We start from the raw sequence: 7,371 nt of genomic DNA, 5'->3' as shown, positions 1-7,371 counted from the left end.
ATGATCTGCGGAATAAGTTGGCGCTATACAAATAAAGATTATTATTATATTATTACTTATATATACAGTGTGAGGCACATTACTAGAGAAGTGAAATTTCATTGACATTGGCAAATTTGGCTATATGGTTTAAAGGGCCATTCATTCACTATGTAGCTATCCTTCCATTATATATGTGAGCTAGTATTACCTTGGTTAGTTATTCCTTTCTATATGAAACTCCCGTCCTCTTTCTTCTCAGATAGTCATGTGATCTCAATTGTGACCAACTCAGATCTGCATGGAGTTATGACGGCTACAACCAGTCAAATTCGCAGTCTGTGGTATGCTGTTACATGGCCCCTACAACATAAACTGCGTACATAGGGGTACAAAAACTTCTATCACAGTTACTGATGATAATTAGAGGTCCCTGTCACACAGTTATAATAGAGGAGATCATCCTTATTACTGTATACTTATGGGCTGTAGCTTATGGCTTATGTACATGGGACGATTTTCTTTTAAAATAGTTCAAATACCCGCATTGCCGTGGGAATTTGATCGATATTTGTCCCATGTAAATGCATGCAGCAGCTGAACGACTGAATAAGAGCGAGCATCACTGGGACGAGTTGTTGGGCATTGCTTGCCTGACAGCTTGTCTTGTCTAAATAGGTTACTACCCTATTTCCCTGAAAATAAGACCTACCCCGAAAATAAGACCTACCATGCTTTTTCAGGATTTTTGAGGATGCTTGACGTACAAGCCCTTCTCCAAAATTGAGGCCTAGTAACAGTTAATAAAAAAGACAATATAAATAGTGTCCAGGCAGCTATACATGTAAAAAAGTAAAATCTATTGAAGCAAAAATTAATGACACTGTCTTATATTCGGGGAAATAGGGTATTTAGATAATTATGGAAAATAATGATAAGTAAACTGCTCCCACCCACCCCCAGGTGGCAAAAATGTTATAGCCTCAGATAATGCTGAGCTGATGCATTATAGGATGGATGTGAAACTTAAAAGAAAAACATTTCACCTTCAAGATGGTGCCTGATAAGTATCAGACAGAGGGCTGCATAGTTTGGAAGTGGCTGCAATACACAGAGGAAACCTCGAGTGTGAAGCCAAGCATGAAAAAAATGTGTTTTTGTCAATGTGGTCCTTTAATTTTTTGGTGAAAAATCAAAAATTGAAATGTGAAAGTTTATATAAAACCTCTGAAATAACAAATGGAACAACTTTAAAAAGAGTTTTGATAAAAAAATATATCTTACTGGTTTGTGCATACAGCTGCTATGTCTCTGCTTTTGTAAGGGAGTGACTGGTTCGGTCTTCATTCCATATTTGTTTCATTGTTATTGTTTGCTGTTACATTTAACCCCTTAGTGACCAAGCCTGTTTGCGCCTTAATGACCAGGCCAAATTTTGCAAATCTGACATGTGTCACTTTAACATGGAAAAACACCAGAAAGGTTTTGCATATCCAAGCGATTCTGACATTGTTTTTTCGCCACATGTTGAGCTTCATTTAGGCGGAAAAAATAGACCGATAGAAATTGTGTTTATTTATTAAAAGCGCCAAAATTGGGAAAATTTTGAAAAAATCGTCATTTTTTCACATTTCCAACTGCAATATCTTAAATATGTGCAAACATAATACAGAAATTTTTGCTAAGATTTATATTTCCACCCGTTTACTTTATTTTGGGCGCACATTGGAAAAACTTTCGTTTTTTTTTAACTATTTAGGAGACGTACAAATTTAACATTACTTTTTAGCATTTTGAGGAACACTTTGTTTTCCTATACCAAGCCGAGATTGGAAAGGCTCATGAGTGTCAGAATAATAGATACCCCCCCAAATGACCTCATTTTAAAAACTACACCCCTTAATGTATTCACTGAGGGGTGTCATGAGTATTTTGACCCCACAGTTTTTTTTCAGGAATTAATTCAATTTAGAGGAGAAAAAGTAAAATTTCATATTTTTGCAAATCTGTCAATTTAAAGACATATTTTTTTCCTATAGTTTACATGAAAATCAGGATTTACACCCCAAAATGGATACCCCTGTTTCTCCCGTGTTCACTAATATACCCATTGTGGCCCTATTGTTATATCTGAGTCCACAACGGGGCCCAAAATGAAAGGAGTAGTCAGTGTCTTTCAAAACAGAAATTTTGCTTGAAGTCCTTTTAGGCCCCATAGCACACATGTAGAGTTCTTGAGCGCCCCAAACCATAGAAAACCCCCACAAATGACCCCATTTTGAAAACTAGACCCCTTAAGGAATTTATCTAGGGGTGTACTGCATATTTTGACCCCACAGTTTTTGAATGAATTCAAACCAAGCTAAAGGAAAAAATTGTGATTTTCGTTTTTTTGGCAATTCTGTAATTTTAAAAACAGCTTTTTTTGTACAGCACACATATGAAGGAAAACTTGCACCCAAAAATGGATACCCCTGTTTGTCCCGTGTTCAGAGACATACCCATTGTGGCCCTAATCTTATGTCTGGATACACAACGGAGCCCAAAATGAAAGGAGCGACCGGTGGCTTTCGGAACACAAATTTTGCTTGAAGTCCTTTTAGGCCCCATTGCCCACTTGTAGAGTTCTTGAGCGCCCTAAACCATAGAGAACCCCCACAAATGACCCCATTTTGAAAACTAGACTCCTTAACGAATTTATCTAGGGGTGTACTGCGTATTTTGACCCCACAGTTTTTGAATAAATTCAAGCAAAGCAAAAGGAAAAAATTTGGATTTTTGTTTTTTTGGCAATTCTGTCATTTTAAAAACAGCTTTTTTTGTACAGCACACATATGAAGGAAGACTTACACTCCAAAATGGATACCCCTGTTTGTGCTGTTTTCAGAAACATACCCATTGTGGCCCTAATCTTATGTCCGCATGCACAACGGGGCCCAAAATAAAAGGAGTAATCGGTGGCTTTCAGAACATAGATTTTGCTTGAAGTCCTTTTAGGCCCCATTGCCCACTTGTAGAGTTCTTGAGCGCCCAAAACCATATAGAACCCCCACAAATGACCCCATTTTTAAAACTAGACCCCTTAACGAATTTATCTAGGGATGTACTGCATATTTTGACCCCACAGTTTTTGAATAAATTCAAGCAAAGCAAAAGGAAAAAAATAGGATTTTCATTTTTTGGGCTATTGTGTCAATTTAAAAACAAGTTTTTTTGTACAGCACACATATAAATGAAGGCTTTCACCCCAAAATGGATACCCCTGTTTGTCCCGTGTTCAGAAACATACCCATTGTGGCCCAATAGACTTACAGGACCCATGGCTAGGCCTACAATGAAAGGAATACCCGTTGGATTTCAGGGTACCACTGAATAAATTTCAGGCCCCATTGCCCACTTATAGAGCCATTGAGCGGCCAAAACTATAAAGAACCCCCTCAAATGACCCCATTTTGAAAACTAGACCCCTTAACGAATTCATCTAGGGGTGTACTGCGTATTTTGACCCCACAGTATTTGAATGAATCTAAGCAAAGCAGAAGGAAAAAGTTACGATTTTCAATTTTTTTGGCAATTTTTTCAATTTAAAAACAGTTTTTTTGTACAGTGCATATAGGAATGAAGACGTTCACCCCAAAATGGATACCCCTGTTTGTCCCGAGTTCAGAAACATACCCATTGTGGCCCTAATCTACTTACAGGACGCATGGCAAGGCCTATAAAGGACGGAACACCTGTTGGATTTTAGGGCACAACTGAATAAATTCCAGGCCCCATTGCTTATTTGTACAGAATAAAGATTGACTCCCTAAAAATTCCCCCCCTCCCCCTCCGCGCCCTTTTTGGCGTTCACAAATCTTAGATAAAAGTAAAAATGTTAACTGTGTAGTATTTCCGAAGACAGGGGTAATTACGGAGGCTGGTTGGAATGGGCCCATGGGGCAATAAAACCGGGTATCCCCCCTCCTCTCATGCTTTTTGGGGGTATTTCATGACCTCAGTGGCGGGTATGGGGTGTAAAAAGTGGCGTTCCGTGAGTCTCCGTAAGCTTGATGAGGTGCGGCGGTCTCACACAGAAGGCACTCAACAAGGTGCTCCTGGAACTGCAGGAAGGCGAGCGTTCCTGGGGCTTCTTGTAAAATACGTATCACAGGTAGCTGTCTGAATAACGCCGGGCTCACGCAGGTGCAGGCGGAATCCGCTTGCGGAGGCCCACAGCGGATCTCATCTGTGAGCCCGGCTGTGACCCTGCGTACGGCTGCGTAATGTACTGCGCATAACTGCCTACTCACACAGGCGGTCATGCACAGTACACCTTTTTTTGTATTTCCCGCACCGTCGCTTAGCGATGACACGGGTACCCGCAGCCCGTATACAAGGTAGTTGCGTATGGGCTGCGGGTATATCCGCGACCATGGAGCACAATGGGCTCTATGTTGCCGATATCCGCAGTAAAATAGAACCTGCTGCGTTCTCTTTTCTGCGAGTGGATTACGCAATTCCGACCCGCTAATGTGAGCGGAATTGTGTAATCCAATGCGATTGATCTGCGTAATACCGTGGATCAGAAGCATGCAGAATCCGTAATTCCTATCCGGTCATGTGAGACCGGCCTAAGGTAGATCGCTACCTTTTTATCACGTGACCGGGGACCGCTCAACGAGGCCACCCGTCACTGCTCCAGGCTCTCTGTGACCGTTGGTCGCTGGGAGCAAGGAGATTTTAAGTTTCCTGGGTTCCCTGACTCCTGCGCATGTGTCCAGTGTTTTGCCGGCGGTCGCATGTGCAGAATCCTGGAAGGTCCACGGAGGAAGATCGCGTCGGGATTCAAATACGCAGGCCTCCGGTAAAAAGTTTCATCTCCTCTCACCGATCGCATCGGTGAGGGGAGATGAAACTTCAAATTTTTTTTTTTACTTTTACGTGATCGGCATTATTGGATAATGGCGAACACGTGACCAGGAACCGCTCACCGCGGACCCCCGTGAAATCTCCATGCTCTTGGCTACGTTTTGTAGCCAGGAGCAGGGAGAATTTAAATTATCCTGGCAATCCACAGCTTTTGCGCATGCGCCCGCCATTTTGGCGACGGGCGCGTGTGCAGAAGCTGTGGTAAGGTCCGCGGATAAATCTGGGGGCCTTAGGTACGTACTTTCATCCTCCCTCACGGATATGATCCATGAGGGGAGATGAAACGTACGCTTTTTAAACTTTTTTACACTTTTTTTAACTTTTTTTTTTTTTTAACTTTTTTACACTTTTTTTCACGTTACATGATCACTGTCATCCATTGGATGACAGTGATCATGTCCCCGGTATAATCTCTCTGCTCCTAGCTACACATGGCAGCCAGGAGCAGAGGGATTTTAAATTCCCCGGGGCTCGAGCCCGTCTGTGCACGCGCCCGATGTCAATCATCGGGCGCGCATGCGCAGACGGGGATTCGGGTCCCGGGACATCGGGACACCGCTGAGGACTGGGGGTGAGTATTTTCACCTCCCCTCATGGATCCGATCCATGAGGGGAGGTGAAACTGACTTTTTTAAAACTTTTTTTTAACTTTTTCGCGATCGCCGCTAACCATTGGATAACGGCGATCGCGGTAACGGGGACCGCTCACCGCAGTCCCCGCTGACATCTCCTGCCTCCCGGCTACCTACAGGAGCCGGGAGCCAGGAGATTTTAAATCTCCCGCGCCGCCGGGCCTTCTGCGCATTCGGCTGACGTAATGCCGCCTGGCGCGCATGCGCAGAAGACCGGCTTCGGGCCCCGGAGCGGCAGGAGAGCGGGGAGCAGCGTGCCGGACCTGGGTGAGTAATTTCAGCTGTTCCGATGGATCCGATCCATCAGAGCAGCTGAATCTTTAACTTTTGTGTACTTTTATTTACTTTTTTTGCGATCGGCGCTATCCATTGCATAGCGCCGATCGCAATGCCGGGGGGGTGTCCGAACAGCCCGGGATGACAGCTCCATGCTGTCAGCTACCTGCGGACACCGACAGCATGGAGCTGTCACGTCCACAGCCCGAGGGGCATTATTCTCTGCAGGAAGCATGTTTTTACGTCCTCAGAGAATAGAGCCCACTTCGGGAGGACGTAAAAACACTATGGGCTGGTCGTTAAGGGGTTAAGTACTGAAGAGCCTTCAGGGCTTGAGCACAGGTAGGTGATTAGATGCCGCGGGCAGGGAAGGCGGGTTCAGGCATTGCCATGCAACACCCTCTGAGAGATAAAAACAAGGCACTGTGAAAGTTCAAAAGTTGCAGTTTCCAGTGTGAGCTAGGAGAAGAACGAGCAGGTTCTGCCCTCCTCACAGGCTTGGGAAAATACTACTCCGGACAAGTGTTGGGTCCTACGGCTCTGAGTTATCCACTACTCTTGAGTAGTGATAAAGACTTGACTACCGCAGCAACTAAACCTGTTCCTGTTCCAGCCCCGAGAGAAAGAAAAGTCCATCTGTTTGAACAAAGTTGTTTTTGAACTGCACGGGATAATGGAGTGGATTCCTCCTTTAGATGCAAAGCAACAAGGCCGGAAAACCTTGCAATCACATATTCTAGCAGAGGTTTCCTACCTCAGATACCGCCACTACCCCGCATTCAATAACTGGTGAGTGCAAAAGCTATGTTCGCCCCCTCCCCTGACCCCAGACATCAAAAAATGGCCCTGCCATTACTTTCAACTGCTGGTACGCCTATTTCACTATATTCATGCTATATACTATTTGTTTCCATGGCTATAGACTGCAAACAAACCTGTAGACAGTGGAAAAAGGGAATGATGGAAAGAAGAACACATGACTCGAAGTTCAGACTACCCAGAGTTTGCTTGCAGTCTGTAACTATGGAGACACATAGGTCTGCATAGAAACTATATACATAAAATAGAAGAATATCTTTAATCAGGTTTAAGCATGAGGGCTCAGTCACACGGGCGTTTATTGCCGTGATTTGCGCATGCGTCCGGCGATTTTTTAAAACCATTGTTTTGCAATGGTATCGGACACATGAGCGCTTTTTATGCGCTCGTCCGATAAATTAGAGAACAGAAATCGCAGATCGCACCTATCTGCGATCTGCGATTCCTGTTCTCTTCTCTATATGCGCTCAATGGGGCCGGCGGCAGCAGCGCCGACCCCATTGGGAACATATAGAAGACAAATCATTCTTCTCTGCCACAGCTGGAACAGCTGTGGCAGAGAAGAACGATGTTTGCCCATTGAATTCAATGGAGCAGCAATACAGCCGCTCCATTGAAAGCAATGGGCTGCCGGCGTGCGCGGGGTTAATTGTCGGGAAGGGGTTAAATATATAACCCCTTCCCTGCAATGCATCCTGAAAAGTGAAAAAATAAAAAAAAAGGATGTATTCACCTGCTCCCGGCAGCCGGAGAT

General features: G+C 44.1%; 1 protein-coding gene across 1 annotated transcript in view; it reads left to right on the top strand.

Moving 5' to 3' along the window:
• Nucleotides 1-6,262: 6,262 nt before the first annotated feature.
• TANK (TRAF family member associated NFKB activator) overlaps nt 6,263-7,371 on the top strand; it is a 197,314-nt gene continuing 196,205 nt past the window's right edge. The window contains exon 1 of the mRNA XM_066575945.1: nt 6,263-6,587. The gene's annotated coding sequence lies outside the window, so the exon portion shown is untranslated. The remainder of the gene's footprint in view (nt 6,588-7,371) is intronic.

The sequence above is a fragment of the Eleutherodactylus coqui genome, chromosome 8 (assembly GCF_035609145.1).
Source record: "Eleutherodactylus coqui strain aEleCoq1 chromosome 8, aEleCoq1.hap1, whole genome shotgun sequence".
In the NCBI taxonomy this organism is placed as follows: domain Eukaryota; kingdom Metazoa; phylum Chordata; class Amphibia; order Anura; family Eleutherodactylidae; genus Eleutherodactylus; species Eleutherodactylus coqui.
Note: the sequence above shows the minus strand (reverse complement) of the source record. Positions and strands in the feature narration are given on the sequence as shown.